This window comes from Euprymna scolopes, chromosome 4 (assembly GCF_053919585.1).
Source record: "Euprymna scolopes isolate OS-2025 chromosome 4, ASM5391958v1, whole genome shotgun sequence".
Taxonomy (NCBI): domain Eukaryota; kingdom Metazoa; phylum Mollusca; class Cephalopoda; order Sepiida; family Sepiolidae; genus Euprymna; species Euprymna scolopes.
Genome location: NC_136485.1, coordinates 16,271,617 through 16,292,096, shown reverse-complemented (window position 1 = coordinate 16,292,096; position 20,480 = coordinate 16,271,617). Strand labels below are relative to the sequence as shown.

Here is a 20,480-nt window from a genome sequence, read left to right as displayed (position 1 = left end):
GACCAAAGATTGGAGCTCAGACGAGCACCTGCCATGGAAATAACGATAAAACAAGGATAGGCTCGCAACGTCTCTTCTGTGGGAGAGAGGTTGCAGGGTAGAGAAAAGGGCATCCCCCACTAAGCTACGAAGTCTATTTTGTACTCTGTCAAGGCAGGATAGGCTGTTTTTAGCAGCTCCTGCCCAGATATGGCAGCATTATTCCATCCTTGGACGTTTCTGGAGTGTTGTGTCCATATGAAATGTTTTTGTCTTTAATTGAAAAGAAAACTGAAATTAGCAGATGTTTCTCATTCTACTCACTTCAGTGCAACCCTCAGTTGTCCTAATTTTGGGAAAATTATCGATTATGCAAATTATAAAAAATACTTTATAAAAGAGCGATATGGAAAGATGAAGGAGGGAAGATAAATACAAAACTATATAAAACTTCAGGGCATTAAAACTCAGCGGGAAAAAATAGATAAAGTTGAACTTAATGAAACACGTAAAAAAAATTTACACTATCGTTTACTATGTCCAGAAGTTGGAGAAATCAGATTTGATAAGTTTTATTTAATTACGTATTTGTCTCCCCCATCGTTTTATTCCCTACCCCAAGTTTGAATTACCTCCCCTATTATGCGACTCTTTTGAATGAAATAAACCTTTCATATACACATAACGATGTACAAGCATCTATTACTTCTACTAATTATTTCCATTCATGAAAATTTATCTCCTCCATTTCATTCAAAAAAGTTTGAATTACCTCCCCCTTTCATATCAATCTTTTAAAATAAGTACAGAAATATTTCATCTGTAGACAGCAATGTAAAAGCACGAAAACTTATTCTATGAATTTATTTAATTTGTATTTGTGAACATATCTGCTGTTAAGTATAAAGTGGCTATAATTAAATTCTATATCAAAGTAAAGTATGCAATAGTTCATTTATGCTTTTAAGCCAAAAAAAAACAGGTGTTCACAAAAGAGACAATATTTTAGAAAAGTACCGACAAACCCACATGCTCATTGCTGTAATGGAACACGTCACCATGAGACTGCTTCTCGACAGATTACAATATGGCCGTCTACAAATCTAGTGTCAACAAATTCCTAATTAGGAGATTCAAATCCAGCCATGAAGCCACTTTTCACTCTATTTGCTAAGCTTTTACCTTCCTGCCACCAAACAATTGGCATGAGAATGAAACTTATAAGAGCCAAATTAAGGCATCGACATTAGACAACATAGAGTGTTCAAACGAGTAGAAGTTGTGAACATTCCATAAATGCTAGTTGACTGCTTTTTAGTTTTTATTCTCCAGACAGTGATCATCCTGAAATATTCTTAAAGGGGCTTAATGGTTATAATTAAATAATAATTATATCTACAGGCACTAGTGTTTCATGCTTACGCAATCATCGGTGTAGGAGATGGCAATTTGTTGGGCCACAAATTGAGTCTGGGTTAGATTGTTTGAATGAGGAAAAAGTCAGTTTGTAAGGGCAGTTAAAAAAACAAAATCAAAATTAGTCTTATCCTGCTTTCTATTTCTTTCGCCATCTACGAGTTAAATTGTATCAGTACTAGGGTGATATTTCTGTTTGTTAATAATGGAATATTCCAATCTTTAATTTTATGGTTAATAGTATTATCTTTTACATGTCATAAACAGAGAGAGATGGGGGAGTGATAGGACCAAGAATGATAGACAATATACAGCGAGAGAGGGTGAGAATGATAGACAGAACTTTTGTAAAAGATAGGTCACTTGGTTAATTACAAATTACGACTACCTAGAACATTTAAAATAAAACTTCTTTCAAAACTGATGAATATTTTAACATGTATTTTGTGTGTTTAAAGTGTATATGAAAAAAGCCTTAGAGGAATAGAGGTTGATTAACGCTGCTTGAGTACAATAATAGATATATGCATGGCTTTATGTAACCGGAAAAGCAACAGACAACTCGACATCAAACTGGAATGAATGACGTAATGAAGTCTACCAAGACGGACAAATATAGATGAGCATGCAGCTTTCTTAATCAAAGAAACAACAGGTGGATCATTACAACGACAGTGCGGATACAAAAACTGGAAGGAGGCAAAAGACAAAATGGCGCGATAATCACACTAGACATCTGTGTGCTACATGCAAGAATAAAACTTGAACTTTAGACGTCAATGAGCGAAAGGGTCAACTAAAAACACTGGATATCTTTATTTATATAATGTTAAGTCTGTGTATAGGTGTATATATGTGTATGAATGGGATTCACTTCTAAACTAATTAATTAATCATTATGCATTTTGAAACACATTTACTAGGCGTAAGGTTGCATAGTATGAACTATATTTAGTTTAGTTTTATGCACATGGTACAAAATACGGCATAATAACGTTGACACACCGGTTCCAGTAAGATCACCGAAGTTAAGCAACGTTGAGCCTGGTCATTGCTCAAATAGGTGATCAATTTGGCAATTCCAGGAGGACGTTGGCACCTGCCTGTAAGAGTTTCAAAAACCTAACGTCGTCATCTCCCCTGACAGGGACATACATGCGACTGGGGACCACTTGTGAATTTCATACTTCCATGAAACTTCATCCTTTGGAAGAAGTCGGTTAAACCCGAATAGGGTTAGTGCCAAAACCTACACACACATACACACACACACACAGCGTACAAAGATGGGGGAGGCTTGAGTCAAAATTCAGATATCTTAATTATGAAATTTGAACAATAAGTATTTAACATCAATTAATAATTTTTTTTTAATTTCTGTGTCTTTGGAGAATTTTAAAGAACTTTAGTGTGCATAACATGGATAGAACTACCTATTCGAAAATTCAATTATTTCAGATTTGCACTAAATTTGATCTCTACTTATTAAGCGAGATTTCCTGATTTTAAATTTCTTCTTTAGATCCCTTGAGCTTAAATTTTAGATATTTTCTAGAATTAAAACCGTGTAATGATTTTTGATAAAAATTAGAACAAGTATTCTGGACACAAGATTTAGTAGCATTATATCTTAACCTTCATAAGGAGTCATAAAAGTGGTAGAAATTTTCTCTTCAGGGAATGAATTTTACCCATTCGGGGACGAGTATACGTTTAGTATATATATATATATATATATATATATATATATATATAATTTTAATTTGTTTCATTCTATTTCAGTCAAAGTTCTCAGAAATCAACCCCCACCACTTTCTTGGGCGAACGCTTGATTTTTATAGTTATTTGAATAGACTATAAAAGTTCTTCTTTGTCTCTTAAACATTGAGTTAGTTGGGGAGTTGGGAACATAAATTTCCTCTCCTCAACTGACCATTTAAATAAGTTATTATATATTCTTCTTTGTGATCTCTTGATCTTACTGCATTCCAGGACAAGAATTCTTCTAGTCTGATGGCGTGTCCAGCTTGGAGAAGGTGAACCATTCCTCATGAAAGCTAGCATGAGTAAGCAATACTAAAGAAGTCTTATTTGAGTCGCAAATATTATGTGATGTTGAATATTTGGTCAGGATTTACTTGCATACAATTGTATGCAGATGCACATGTTTTGTAAATATTCCCAGTATATTAGTGCTGGAATAATATCACTGTCATCAGGAATACAGAAGAGATGCTGTTTTTAGGGATGAAGTTTTTTTTTTGTGTGTGTCAATGGTCTACATAAATTCTTCTTTGAACTTGCATTTATTTATTGATGTGGAATTATTATTGCCTTTCCAACGAGATTTCATTTGTTAAATTTTGATCAAAAATCGCTTGATTGGAACTTATAAAACTGCAAAACAGGTGATATATATATATATATATATATATATATATAAAGCTGAATGTGTGTGTGTGTGTGTGTGTGTGTGTGTGGTCACGAATAGGTTCTTATATGGTTGACTATTTTAAAAAAACTAATTACATATAATGATAGAAGATGTATCGAGACACAGGTATGAATATGTTTGATCTGGCAGAACAGTGGTTCATTAAAATTGTGGGGTCTGCATTCGCGCCTGGTCCTCAAAGTATGGAAATAAAAAAATGTAAGATCTAAAAAAAAACGCTTACAAGTGTTTCCGATATAGATGTACATAAGAATACTTTGATAAGTATGTTTTAACTTAAATAGGGATGGTATAATAAAATTGTGAGGTCTGCATTCACGCCTGGGCTCCATAGAATGGAAATAGGCACAAACTTTAATAAAGACTTTTCATATCTGCGTAAGTATACTTTGATAATTATGTTTCAGTTTGAAGAGATATGGTATAATAAAATAATGGGGTGTTCGTTCGCACCTGACCTCCAAAGAATGGAAATATGCCACAAAGTTTATATTTTTGAAATATGTCACAAAGTTTAAAGTTTAACAAGGTTTTTTAATATAGATCCACAGAAAATTGTGATAAGTATTTCAGTGTGAACAGGTATGGTATAATAAATTATGGGGTTTATCTATTTTATTTTTACTTTCATCATATTTTGCTTTGGTTTTGATACCCCCAAATTAAACCCAAATGTACAACCCTTCCTTTTCATAACCTATCATACTTTCATAAATCAGAGTCCATTTTCTGTAGGCTGTTTTTGAACCCAATCAACGACGGGTACTTTTGCTAGTATATATATATATATATTGGAAAATGATTTACAAACTATCATTAGCGTATTAAGAGACACTCTTTGTGTAAACAAACCGAGCGGATGCATTTGGACGATGTCAAAACATCGTTAATTCATTACCCTCACATATAGCGTAATGGTGAGAAGCCTTGACAATCATTTGGGTGGTCGGGTTTCGATCCTGGCTTTGAGGCAGTTGCCTGTCTAGCCGCACTGATGAGCTGCAAATCAGTACTGTATGTGGATGACTATATATATGTGTGTATATATATATATATATATATATATATATATATATATATAAACACACATATATATAAACGCAACATTATATTGTACTGATATTTTATTTCTATTCCTTCAAACCAATCATCCGGAGGAAGTCTTCAAATAAAGACGAAATGTTGATGAACATATAATTTGTTTGTTCCTTCTCCATCTCTTTATCACGTTGGAATATTATTTCCATAATTTTCATCATATATATATATATATATATATATATGTGTATGCGTGTGTGTGTGAGCGCACGCGCGTACGTATGTGTGTGTGTGTGTATTTTATTTTGATCATTACACATGCACACTACCGTATTTGTTGCCAATTGAGGTCAGTCGTTTTGCACAGTGATGCCTCCGTGCACTAATGGACAATGCTGTTTGTTTGATGCTGGACATCACTGACTGCAAACTCCATTAGCAATTGTGCAGATCACCTTGGTAACAGGACAGGCTTTCTCCTGTGAGACATTTTTGTTTAGCAATGAGGAAAGATAATGTGTAAACGTGGGTTCAGTGTGTATGCGTTCAGTGTATGAGTGTGTGTGTGTGTGCGTGTATGTCTGTGTTTGTGTATGTCTGTGTACCTGCTGTCCTTAATAGGAGAAACATAGTCAATCAAGATAATTTGTTCTCGGACCAATCAGATCAAGTTCAATCAAATGGCTGGTTTTTTGTTTTGTTTTGTTTTTTGTTTGTTTTTTAAGTTTGCTTTTGTTGTTACTGTTATTTCTATTTAACTCAGCTTTACTTATCCAGGAAACATTATTGCTTAATGTACGCCGTCAATTATTGATTCCAGTTTTAGAGTAACTTATTCAACTTGAAATAAATAAGGACTCCATAGTATAAGATATCAGTTTTTAATGTTACCTTAGTCCAAAACAAAAGAAACAGCCACACATATATTTAATGTTCAATGAGAAAGAACTAAAAAGTTATGGATTTTAACATTTGGTTTAAATTAGAACGTTTCAACGTTTGCTAGCGGTTCGCAATTTTATTCCTATTTATTACTTGAAATTACTGAAACAGAGCATTGAGAAAAAGAAGACAAAACTAATTCTCTCTTTGTCTTTCATTAAAAACAAAAACTAATCGATAAAAATAAACTAATCGATGAAAAAAAGAAAAATACTCTCTCTCTCTCTCCCTCTCTCTCTCTCTCTCTCTCTCTCTCTCTCTCTCTCTCTCTCTCTCTCTCTCTCTCTTTCTATATGGTTTTTATACTCAGCTGGTGCGACACCAAATGATTGTGAAGAGGCGAGGAGAATTGAATGACCGAAGAAAGAGAGAGCTCTAAACAGACTTCATAGAAAAAATCCAGAGAACACTCGGACCTGTTGGAGGTTTTTTGCTGCTTAAATACTAAGGAATAGCAATCGACGTTGCAAGCGAGAAATCAATAGTAAATGACCGTGGCAATAATGCAAAGGCATTTATAATGGTCGTCAAAAGAGGTGAAAAAATTTGGAATCTGGGATAACTTGTTGCTACTCGGACTCCAGAAAAAAACACAAGTAGGTGTCAGTAAGCGATCGTAGGTGAAAGAGTAAATAAGCAAATGCGGACTCTGAGGACAAAGAGACGAAACGATAACGCACATCGTAAGTGAATACAGCAAACTGTCCTAAAAGGAATACAAGAACAGACACGATCAAGTGGGAAGGGTATTACACTGGGAATTATGCAAGCCATTACATCTCGAATGCACAGACAAGTGCTACAAACATAAGCTGGCAACAGCACTTGAAAATGAGCATCACAACGTGCTATGGGACACGGACACACAAACTGATAAACCCATCCACGCAAGAAGACTGGATGTCGTAATAATTAACAAGAAAGAAAAATCCTGTCAAATCGTAGACTTTTCTGTCCTAGCTGACCACAGGATGAATATCAAAGAAAAGGAGACACAGAGCAAATACACAGAGTTAGCCAGAGAGTTGAAAGAGATATGGAAGATGAAGAAAATTAAAATAATACCTAGAGGAACACTAGGAACAATTCCCAAAAACTTTGAAAAAAGAATGTGAGAAATTGGAATCAAAGAAATGACTGGAAAAATACAACGAACAACAATCGTGAAAATAGCTGAAATATTAAGAAAAACCCTTGAATGTGGAAAATAACAGACAGGAGCAAGAACTGCGGACCAGACAAACTGCTGCAAAGGCAAAACATGAAATACTACATGCAACCAAGAACACTGGAACTTTGTTGGAAAAAGTGTTGCATTTCGGCAGAACAACCTTTTCCAGAACAATCAGTCTCAGCTGTATAAAGAAGTAAATGGTAGTAAACAGGCGGGAAGTTCTGGAGTGGGATTTGGTCTGTCGAACGGCGATATAATGAGAAGACTAGCTGGTTGGGAGAGGTCAGAGAAAGGCTATCAGAAATGCAGCAGATGAAGAACGTTGAGATAACCATCGATGACATTAAGGCTGGCATACAAAGGATGGCAAACTGGAGTGATGGGCTTCTGGTTTAAACAGTTTCCATGCCTTTATCCACCGATAGCTGCTGCCCTGCAAAGGGTTGTAGAGTCAGGAGATGTCCCTGATTGGCTTGTGAAAGGAAGAACAACACTGATTAGGAAAGATCCTGCAAAAGGAACAGATGCCAATAATTATAGACCAATTACATGTCTGCCATTGATGTGGAAACTGTTGACTGGAATATTTGCGGCGAAAATTTATGAACATCTAGAGAGTAATGGTGTTTTTCCTGATGAACAAAAGGGGTGCAGGAAAGGCTTGAGAAGTACTAAAGAGCAACTACTAATTGATCAAGCAATAATGCAGGATGCGGAGAAGAAGAAGAAGAAGAAGAAGAAGAAGAAGAAGAAGAAGAAGAAGAGGAATCTGAGCGTAGCATTGATCGATTACAGAAAGGCTTATGACATGCTTCCTCATTCAGGGATACGTGAAACACTATTGATGATGAAGGTTGCTGAGAATATGGTAGGGCTTTTGGAGACAAGTATGGCTTAATGGAAAACGGTGCTGACAGCAAACAGAGAGGAGATGGGGCAAGTTGGCATTAAACGTGGGATATTTCAAGGAGATTCGTTATCGCCACTTGTTTTTGTAATGATAATGATGCCACTGAGCATCCTCTTGACGAGAGAAAAACTGGGGTATAACTTTGGATCTGGTGGCAGACGCCTCAACCATCTACTGTTTATGGATGATTTGAAAATGTTCGGTAGAAATGAAAAAGAAATGGAGAGACTGGTAGAACTTGTGGGTACATACTCAAAACACATTGGGATGGGGTTTGGGATTAGTAAATGTGCGGTGCTGGTGATGAAAAGAGGAGTAAAGCTTCATTCGAATGGAATCGTGCTGCCAAATGGAGAAATCATGAAAGAAATATAATAATAATAATAATAATAATAATAATAATAATAATAATAATAATAAGCACTCGAAAACGAGAACCACAAAATCCTATGGGGCATGGACATACAAACGGACAAACCCATCCAAGCAAGAAGACCAGAGGTCGTAATAATTAACAAGAAAGAAAAATTCTTTCAAATCGTAGACTTTGCTGTCCCAGCTGACGACAGGGTGAGTATGAAAGAAAAGGAGAAACGAAGCAAATACACAGAGCTAGCAGAGAGTTAAAAGAGATTTGGATGATGAAGAAAATCAAAATAGTACCGTTAATAGTAGGAGCACTAGGAACAATTCCGAAACACTTCGAAAAAAGAATGTCAGAAATTGGAATCAGAGGAATAACCACAAAAGTGCAACGACTAACGATAATGAAAACGACTGAAATATTAAGGAAAACCCTTGAATGCGGAGAATAATACAAGAAGACAATATAACGAATAAGCATTACAGGGAATGAAGAACACCGAAGCTGCATATCTACAAGTTCTACACCCCCATCATGCATCCCCCCCCATAGTTACACCACCGCTCCTCCCAATAAAAAAGTGACAAAAAAGAGCTGGGAAGGGTCAAGAAGGACTGAAAGACAGAGGAAAGAGCACCAGCCAGACCTCGGTTGGACAAGGGCAAAGAGAACTGGGACTTTGGGGAGGCTTAGTGCCATTCAAATTCCAGTATAAACCAATGGCCACTGTCGGCGAGAAATCAATGGTAAGAGGTTGTTGCGATGATGCAAATTCGTTTGCAAATGTTATGGAAGGAGGTGGAGAGAACTGGACGTCCAGGGAGACTTGCTGTCACTCAGCCTCCAGAGAACACCACAGGTTTCCAATCAGATCGGTTGTTGACTTGTGTGAAAGCTCCATGTGAGCCAATAATAATAATAATAATAATAATAAATGAATGATTACATTGACAAAACTATGTAGATTGCATAACGGAAGGGAAAAAGCTTATGCCATATTATATCAGAATTCTCTTTGCTGGCACAAAATCAATATAAAAATGGAGACACGCCAAAGTCACTCATGTACTTCTCTGGACTATATGCAAACTCTATGAAATGGCATGAGCAGAAACCAGAAGTGGTACAGAAAAAGGACAATGTCAAACTTCTTTGGGAAATGTGCATACAAACTGGTAAAGTCCTTGAACATTTCAAACCTGATAATTTTTCTAAACAAAAACAAGAGAACTTGCTCAACCATTGACATAGCTTGAGCTTTTGATAAGAGAGTGCATAAAAAATACCAAGGTTTCAAATGGGTATTAGACTATAGAAATGTAAAGAAGTCAAGGTAATTCCCGTTGAACAGGAACACATGGAACCATAACGAAAAGCCACTGTAAACGGCTTAAACAAATTGGCACAACGTCATTTTTAATTCCGCAAAAGGTTTCTTTGTTAAAATGGTAAAATTGTTAAGGTACAGCTTGAATGTCTAAGGTCAAGGGAATTGACCTGATGCTCCAAACATACAACTAATATCATCCAAAAGTTGAAACTAATTTGAAATATTATTTGGACCATTTGGATTCTTCACACAACTGTTTCATCTTTAGTGTTATTTTCACAACGTTTCAGCCAATGTAAACTCTGGCCATCTTTAGGTGTATCTTGTTAAATTCAGGAATTTTTATGCCTGCACTGAAAATTTTATCCAGCACTCTATCCACTAAAACGTAGATCTTTATGGACCCGTGGTGCAGTGGATAGAGTACTTGGTAAAATCAGTTGGAAACTTTACACTGCTAGAGGTTGAAGGTTCAATCTAAAAAATACCATTACAATTTACTTACGACTTCTGCCCAAAACGTACATAAAATAAAAGGTTTCGTTCAAAATTTCGAGCAGATTCCAGAGTTTAACAAAAATATTCCTGAGTTTGATAGAAAGATTGTTGACTTTAACAGAAAGATTGCTGAGTTTAACAGAAAGATTGCTGAGTTTGAGAGAAGATTCCTGAGTTGGACGGAAATATTCCTGATTTTTACAGAAATATTCCTAATTTTTACAGAAATATTCCGAATTTTTACAGAAATATTCCTAATTTTTACAGAAATATTCCTGAGTTTAACAGAAGGATTCCCGACACTTGAAGAAGGTAAATTAAATCAACCGAAACCTATGTGAAAATAAAACTCAAGATGAGAACTGTAGTCCCAAGAATCCAAATAATACGAATAATCAATCCTCATCTCAAAAATTCAGAATCGTAATATTAAATATTAATATTAATAATCTTATAGTTTTAAATCTATATTAATTAAACATTCTTTTCTTTTTTATTATTATCAGATACTATTGAGATTAAGCAAATTATTATGTGTTCATGGATTAAAATTTGCATATGTGATCAATCTTTCATTTATTTTTTATTATTATCAGTTATTATTAAGATTCCTCTCGTGTGCTAATAAAAATTAAATTTGTATCTTTTGTCTTATTAAAGCGATCCGGACATACACACATATTATATGAATTCATAGGTCGTGCTTTCAACTGTTCAGACAAATCCCATGATCAACATCCGGTATTTCACGGTCTCATTCCTCACCGTTGGGGACTGGATTGCAAAACATTTTACTTGCTTTTACCATTTATCATGTCTCATGCACACGCACAGACATTTGCTTTTATTTATAATGACAACGCACTGTATCATATGAAAACTAGAGTCTCCAATGTGTTTCAGACAATTGACAGCTGGGAGAAAGTAGTGTTTGCAATACTAAATTATCTTGTCGAATTTTCGTAGTTTGACAATGATAGCAATTAATCTGATAAATCATTATTTGATTTTCACAAACTGTTTTTTTCTTTTTCTTCGGAAAACATTTTTTTTTTTTTCAATAAAAAAGGAGGTTTGCTTTAGTTTAATTCACATAATTATTTCACCTCGGAACTTAATTTAAATGGAGCTGTTTTTCGCTACTCACCTTCACAGTTTAAGCTGTTTATGCTTAAAAAAACGTGTATATTTCTTTGTCTATGGTAGCTCTAACACGAGCAATTACATATTTCTAATTCATATTAAAATATTCAGTTGTTTAACTAATTTGTATAACAACATAATAGGTACAAAAATATCTTTGCACATTCATTCTTTTTTGCGGACTGCTATCATCATATTCATAGTTGTTGTTGTTGTTGTTGTTGTTGTTGTTTCGCCACGTTTCGGCCAACTCTTCCTCTGGCCTTCTTGGGCTGATTAACTACGATACAATAGAAATGCAGAGTCTTGTAATTTACCCCCAGTAATTACTGCTTTCCATAATTGTTACAAGTTACAAAACTATCCCTATTATGTTGCTGTAAATCACCTGAAGAAGGCCAGAGGATGAGTTGGTCGAAACGTAGTGAACCAACAACAACTATAAAGATGAGGATAACAGTTCTCAAAAAGAATGAATGTACAACTGATGAATCCTCATCTCAAACGATTAAAATAATAAAAATATCTTTATTACAATGTGTGGTTTACAAGTAATTACAAAAATGGACGTTTGTTTTTTTCGATGAACTAATTATTCCCGATTATGGCAGCTATAAAGTTAAAGTGTTAAAAATAACATTTTTAAAGTTGAATGAATTTTTATAAACCCTGCACAAAGATTTTTCCTTACATTTACATTTTCTAAAAAATGTAAACTACATTTTTTTTTATTTCGGTTATCTAAATTGTAAGTAATAAAGAAAACAAAATATAAATACTTAAAACGATTTCACCAAGTAGAAAGAGTGTGTCTTTAGTCAAACGTATTTCTCATTCAAATTGTAATAGTTTCTTTCCCTTGAACAGCTAGACTTTGGAATTCCCTTCCTGCTACCTACTTCCCTGACTGTACTGATATGCAGAAGTTTAAATGTAATGTAAACCAACATCTTGTTCATCTTCCTTAGGCATGGTCCCAAATAGTAGCCCCTTATGTCTAGGCGGCGATACACCTTGTTGGGTTGAATTTGAGTAAGAAAATATTAATTTTTCGCATGATAAGTGCAGCCTCAGCCCTGATATTTTCAAGCCACTTCATCAGGTTGAATCTGCATAAAATATGCACTTGGTGATGCTGACTCCTTTTCTAATAGATGCCAACATTGGATCAAAGCCAAGTAAGCAATTTACTTCTTTCAAGAATAGCTAAGCGGCCCCGATACATCAATTGCACTTAGTAAGTTTTATCTAATCGGTCATTTAGCAAGGCTTTTATATAAAGAATAAATAATATCCAGTTTGCACTCGGTGAACATGACTGGACAAAAGAAGATCGGACGCTGGTTTTCATTAATGGCATTTGTGTTTGTCTCGCTGAGAAAGGACTAGTTGGGGCCTTGTCGGTGGGGCATTAGAATACACCGACTGCCCCCCTGCAGAGGGTAAAAGTCTGTCAATGTAGGTCCTGGATATGACCTTAAACTATATCCAATGGTGAGGCCCCAGCTTGTGGGCTTTGGGGAGTGTGAAGCCACTCTTTAGTTACCATTGCTCCCAGGTCCACTCTGACCCAGAGTGGTAGTATCTGTTAGGGTTCCAAGTATGGGTTAAATAGAAACTGATTTGAAAACAACAAATATATTCTATTCAAAATTTTTTCTTCAAAATCTTTGGATTCGGCATTAAATAACCCGAAAAGGGTTGATATGCCGTAAAACAAAAACAACCAACCGAAGGACTAGTTGGGTTGATTAGAAATCAAGAAAAGTCCACAATAATTTTGTTGGGTCGAATATCACCCGAATCTGTTGTTATTAATATCCATACAATGTGACCTCACATTTCTAATTACTGTTAATTTAGACTTGAATGGCTTCAGTTGCTGGATACGTGGGAACTGAAAACATTAAGAAATATAATTAATGAGATAATCACGTTAACATAGAAGTAGTTTATTTTCGAATCAGTTCTGAAAGTTATATAAGTTTATTCATAATTTCCTGAAGCACCTGTTAATGTTGAATTATATAATTATAATAACTCGTTATATATCATCACTAAACAGAGTATTGGATTTTTGTAGATTAGAGTACAATATGTTGATAAACAGAGTGTTTACTTTTATTAAACAGAGTACATACGTTTATAAAACAGATTACAGTCTTTCAGCAAATAAAGAGCAATCTTTTATGAAACAAAAAATTGACCGTTGCTAAACAATATTGAGCGTTACTAACGCAAGTAGGGATTTTATCTAACCCTAACCATATACCTCTACTAAGCCGAGTACAAACGTTTACAAAAAATAATTCTAACCATGAATAAACAACTCAGCTTTATTACATGAAGTACATAACTTTATGTAACAGAGTACTGGCTTTTGGCTAAACAGAATACAGACTTTCAGTAAAAAAAAAAAGTGCAAACCTTTAATAAACATAGAACTGATAGTTACTTTGTTTTTTTTTACATTGGAGTCATCATTTATCAAGACTCGGAGGTCACTCGAGGATAAAGGTTAATGAGTAATGTAATTGGCCAATGTCATAGTAATCGTTAATAGTGCAAATTTGATAAATTGGATTACTTAAGGGGACAGCTCCTCAAAAGTTTGTTTACATTGAACTTGAAGACGACCATATTGTAGTCAGCTGGAAAGCAGGAAAACGGAAAAGACTTCCACGGGCGTGCAGTTCTAAGAAGGAAGCTTTGTTCATGGAATCTGCATTTAGGTTTAGGCGTGGATAAAGAGAAGGGGAAATTATTGATAGTGGTTTCAGCTAGACAAGTGTTTTTCATGATAGTTTGGAGAACCATGAAAATAACGATAGAGCAGAAACAGGCTCGCAACGTCTACTGTGTGGGAAAGTGGTTCTGGAAAAGAAAAGATCATCCCCCTACTAGGCTACGAAGTTTATTTAGAATTCTGTCAAGGCATGGTAAGTGCTTTTAGCAACTCCTGCATAGATGTGGCAACAGAATTCCATCTTTGTTACTATAAAATAGAGACCGTTACTAAACAATAAAGATCGTTAATAAACAGTATATCCTATTACTAAACAATATATACTGTTACTAAACACCATTACTAAACAATACTGACAGTTACTAAACAATACTGGCCATTACTGAACAATACAGACCGTTACTAAACAATACAAACCCTTACTAAAAAATGCAGACCGTTACCAAACAATGAAAACTGTTACCAACTAATACTGACTTTAGCTAAAAATACTGACCGTTACTAAACAACATTGATCATTACTGAAAAAGGCATACTCTTACAAAACAATACAGACCGTTACTAACCATACAGAACTTAACTAAACAATACTAACCGTTACTAAATAATACTGTAAATTACTAAACGATACTGACTATTAAGAAACAATACAGATCGTTATTAAGAAATACAGACTGTTACAAAACAATACAACATATGCCTGGACAATAAAGACCGCTGCCAGAAAATCAAGATCGTCACTAAACAATACAGACGGTTACAAAAGAATATTGATTATTACTAAATGATACACACCGTTGCTAAACAATAAAGATAAAAACTAAACAATAAAGCCCATTACTAAACAATACAGATCATTACTAAACAATACTGACCATAACTAAACAATAAACATAATTACTAAACAATAAAGACTTTTACTAAACAACACTAATTGTTACTAAACAACACTGTGTGTTACTAAAAAATACTGACTGTTACTAAACAATACAGACGATTACTAACAATACAAACCGTTACTCAACAATAATGACTGCTACTTAATAATACTAAATGTTACTAAACAATAGAGTATTTGCTTTTTTATATTGAAAGTTTTTTGAAATTTTGTGAAAGATCTTCACTACCGGATGTAAAAATTATGGAACTTTGTTCCAATTTATGAAATCTGTAGATTTTTATTTGCGTGCAAGCGACTCTATAAGTCACTCCGTCGGTCCATCGGTCAGTCGGTCTGTCGGTCGGTCGGTTTGTCGGTCTGTCCGTAACACTTTTGTGCTTGGCCTTTTTGGTTAAGATCAAAGGTCTGTTGTTAATACATGCTGTTCTTAGCTTTTTCAGCTTTTCTTGGCCTTTTGGCCAAGATCAAAGTGTAGTACCTTTCCGGTAGATACTGCAAGCAAAGACCATGTGTGGGGCAATGGTCAATGTAGGGGAAACCCTTCATACCAATTGTCACTATCCAGCTCCCCTACTCCCCGGGGAGTTGGTCCCCATTTCCCCTTCACTCCTCACATTAAAAATCAGCCTTGTGCCTAATTTTCTCGGTGGGGGAGCAAATAAATACCCTTTTCTTGGCCTTTTGGCCAAGATCAAAGTGTAGTATCTGTTTTTACTACATGCTGTAATTATGTTTGCAACTTTGTGATATAAAGTGGGGGATCACTTTTCTGTATTAATTTAATGTAAAATGATTACCCACTTTACAACCAGTAAGTCTCAAAACCATTCAAGTCATTCTCCATATCATTCAAGTTGTTTTTGAAGGATTCCAGTTATTTTTTAAGCATTCAAGTCATTCTTAAGGTCATTCAATTCATCCTTAAGTTCATTAAAGTCATTCTAATCATTTACTTTTTTTTATTAAAGTGATTTCAGCCCATTTTTCGGTTATTTTAGTTTATCTTTAAGAATTTCATGTCAATCCTACATTCACGCATTCATTCATTACACGAGAGCACGCGACTAATGGCTATCGGCCTTGTTTTAATAGTTTTGTATCTTGATTTCTGTCATTTCTATTATGCATCACCACCGAGAGACAAACCCAAAAGGCGTAGCTTACGATTAGATTCCTTTGACGTTAATGTCTGAACTATGAAGACATGTTTGTTGCAAGGCTAAAAATTAAAACATGGACCAATAGCTATTATGTTATGCATGCATATTTGTAATGCCGTCGTTCGACCTTCACCTGGTAAATTCCAATTTCTTTTGCATGGATTTTACTTGGCTAAAACCCAAAATATAAAGTTTCGCATGGGTTCGATTACCCTATATATTAAGTTTCATGTCTGTACACTAAAATCTGACAGAGGAGTTTGGTAGGCAACATTTTTTAAACAAATATATATACGCATGCATAAATATATATAGAAAGAGCTTTGTGTTTACTATAACCTTATTACGCAAATATTACGCAAGTATAAATCATGTAGAATATCTGTATGAATATAATTGCACGTAATAGTTAACTAAAGATGATTACCCCATAAAAAAAAAACTGAAAAACTAATACGGAATTAATTAAAATGAATGTTTAAAAGAATATGCAAATTAGCTAAATCTTAATTGGAATTGCATTCATTTGCAATATATATATATATATATATATATAACTACTTTATTTATTCACATAAATTTAATATACGAAAGTATAGATCTATGCGTAAACTTAAAGTATTTACTTCAAAAGTGCTCAATACGTAGGTAGAGCTAGTTAGTAATTTATAAAATATATATGGCGATTAAGCTACACTGAATATTCTGCGTTTCATCCAACTATAAGCCTAACGAATCCTATAGTTGGATGAAACGCAGAATATCTAGTGTAGCTTAATCGCCATATATATTTTATAAATTACTATATATATATATATATATATATATATATATATATATATATATATATATATATATATATATATATGTATAATGAAATTTAAGACAAGATAAAATAAATATCAGTATATATGAATTTATTTTTCTTTCAATAATAATAAAAAAAAAAACATAAAATAGAGAGTGGTTATAAATGCCCTTCACATACTGTCACCCACGTACAGTATTGTTTCTCTTTATCACAGCTCAACGATACGGCTAAACGAGGAAATACCTTAAGCTCGAGATTGAACCTCGACTGTTCAAGTGACAGTCAGCGGTTCACAGCATTACGCTATTTGGCTGCCACTAATATGAGTATGCGACATTACAATGTTTAAACATTGTTCAATCATAGCTGCACGTCGATGATTCTTTACTCGTAATTGTTTCTCTGCTCCGAGAGTTTGCATCTATCATAAGTTCCATTCGATTGAGATTTTGCTCTGAACTATTCAAAATTCACGCGATAGTGCGAAGTTTTGGTTTTAGACATGGTCATTATTTTATCCGCATCAGTGAAGATGGATTCCAGCTTTTCATGTCTCTTAAAAAGAAATTATTCAATCGTTTGATATTACTTGTAATTTACTTGTCGAGACAAATAATTGAGATGATCATTTCTCTTGATTAGAAGAGTGGCAGTAGACTGCCTAATCTCTCTTTAATTCTAATTCACACACACACACACACACACACACACACACACACACAACTATATATATCTATATATATAAAAATGTAAAGTTGGTTTGTTCTAAACAAATAAAACCCTATTTCTAAGTTACCAGTTTATTTGAAATTTTCAGACAACCCATCTTTAGAGTCGAGGTATGTTTTTATGTTATTGAAATAAATTTACCTCGCGATTTATTAAAATTAAAATATTAAATAAAATAAATATATGTTTTTTACTGCGAATCTGTTCTGTTGATAAAACTGAACTTCCGGTTCGATTCATTTCACAGCCACGAATTGACGAAAGATTTCATTTTCTGTTAACTCGATAATTAAAAATCAAACAAAAACTTACTCATGCAGAGAGTGATCCGTGCTGAAATAATAATGTTATTATTTAAAAAGCCATTCTTAACATGGGGAAGGGAGGGTGTTTTGTACCTATTCTGTACTTTAATCTTACAATTGAATAAAAACATATCATAAAACTTTAAACGTGGAAAACGATTTAAAAAAAATAGCGCGGATCACTCTCTGCATTAGCACACACACACACACACACACACACACACACACACACACAAATAATAATAATCCCATATTTTAAAACTTTAAATTCATTTATGTACTTATGTTTTTTAAATTTTATTTATGTTAAGGCTTCACTCATGAAACATTACGTTTTAATTGTTTAGTTTATTTTCACGGCATTGTTTACATAAAAAAGTTTGTTTTAACTTTTTCTAAACTGTTTCATTTTTACGACATGCCTCAACGTATTATAAACACCCTAACCCCCCCCATGTTAAAAAAAACAAAAAAAAACGCCCTTCCATAAACCTCGAAAGCCATTCTTAACATGGGGAAGTTAGGGTGTTTATAATATGCTGGGGCGAGTCGTAAAATTAACGAAGTTGCTATATATTATTTATTGCAAAAATTGCTTGAAATTTATTTATTTGACCAAAAAATTAAATTTTGGTACTCCTTGGGCGTTGAGTTCCATAGCGACCAGTAGAAGAAAATAATAGTCGCTCCCTTAGTCTCCCACCTCACCCCGCGCGTAACATATTTTATTTACTGACGTTGCCGTAACTAAACGATTATCTGTCACATTTACAAACATTTATTTATTTATTTATTTATTTTGAAAAAAGTTTTACTTTTTATGAATATTAAAAGAAAAATGGGTACTCATGCAGAGAGTGATCCATGCTGAAATAATAACGTTATTCTTAACATGGGGGGAGGGTGTTTTGTACCTATTCTGTACTTTAACCTTGCAATTGATTATAAAAAAAACACGATTTAAAAAATAGCGCAGATCACTCTCTGCATTAGCACCGAAAAATGTTACTAAACATTTATTAATAATTTCTCACTTTTTACAAACATTTGATTTTAAATTTCTTTTTAAATGACGACTTTTATCGACTTTTTTTAAATATCCCCCCCCCCCAATGGTGTTTATTCCGAAATCCGTTGTTAACATGGAGAGGTTGGGGGTGTTTATTCTGAAAGCTGTTCTTAACATTTGTGGAGGTGGATCTAATGTAAAAAAAATAAATAAATAAATTTAAAAAAAAAACTAAATCCTTTACTAATAACTTCTCACTTTTACAAATATTTTTTAATTTACATGCGCAGATGAACAAATTGTTGAATAGTGTGAAAACAAAACATTTAGGTCCACCTCCACAATTTTCTTTTTTAAATGACTTTTATTGATAAATAAATTTACTTCTCCGCAACTTTTATTGATAAATAAATCTACTTCTCTGCCACGGGCACTGAACCCCTCCTTTTTTTTTTTTAATAGTATTTTCGGGTGGATATGCTGAAATATCAGTTAAATTTTGCAAATAGCCCCCCCCTCCAAAAGTGGTGTTTATTCCGGAAGCTGTTCTTAATATGAGGAGGTTGGGGAGGGGGGTGATTATAAGGTGGACCTAATCTAAAAAAGAACAAGTTGTTTATGCGCACATAAGCAACTATTTTTTTATTAACTTTTTTTTTTAATTTTTAATTTAAAAATTAAATTTCAATGAATAGAATAATAAATCATTTATCATTAATATGTGTTTTTGGTTTTGTGTTGAATGAAACTTTTTTTTTTCATTACAACAATAATGAACCAATTTAAATCTTCCGGCATGCGTTTAAGGGTTACGAAATTATCAATAAATCGTTTAGTTACTAAGCCAACGTCAGTAAATAAAAAAAATGTTACATGCGCATGCATTAGCCTTGACTGGGAGGGGGGGATAAGGGAGCGACCATTAAATAATTATGCTGGTCGCCATGGAACTCAACGCCCAAGGAGTACCTAAAGTGGCACTTATGCACTTATGTTACCGTGCTATTTTTTAAAATAGTATTTTCCTGTTAAATTCAAATTTTACAATATGTTTTTTTATTAATTTGTTAAGTGAAAGTACAGATAACCCGGTCGGTTTCTAATGCGAGGAAAATCTAGCCCCCCCCCCCAAAAAAAAGGGGTACTCTGGATAATAACAAAACATTAAAATTGCCTCAGTCTCGAAAGATTTCTTCTCTACTGAACGAGGAAAAAAACGGTGAAGTGTAGTTCACCTTCTGTTTCTCTCCCCTTCTCTCAATATCTCTCTCTATCCATCTCTTCCTTTCCCTCTCTCAATCTCTTTCTCTCTATATCACCCTCTCCATCTCTCTTTGAGCCCCTTTCTCTCTCTAACTCCCTCTATCTCTCTCCTTTCCTCTGTTTCATCCCTCTCTGTTTCTAACACTCCACCTCTCTCTCTGTTTATCTATCAATCCCTTTATCTCTCCATCTCCTTCTCTTTCTCTATTTTCCTCTCACTGTCTCTTTTCTATCTATATATCTTCCTCTCTATCTGTCCATCTCTAATCCCTCATCCTATTTTAGTCTCCTAAATTAATTACAGTGA

At 34.1% G+C, this 20,480-nt stretch overlaps 1 protein-coding gene and 1 pseudogene across 2 annotated transcripts in view; both read left to right on the top strand.

Annotated features, from left to right (window-relative positions):
* Positions 1 to 20,480, top strand: part of LOC145266837 (uncharacterized) — a 791,045-nt gene that overhangs the window by 304,527 nt on the left and 466,038 nt on the right. The window lies entirely within an intron of this gene.
* Positions 15,561 to 15,698, top strand: LOC145274233 (U2 spliceosomal RNA; annotated as a pseudogene).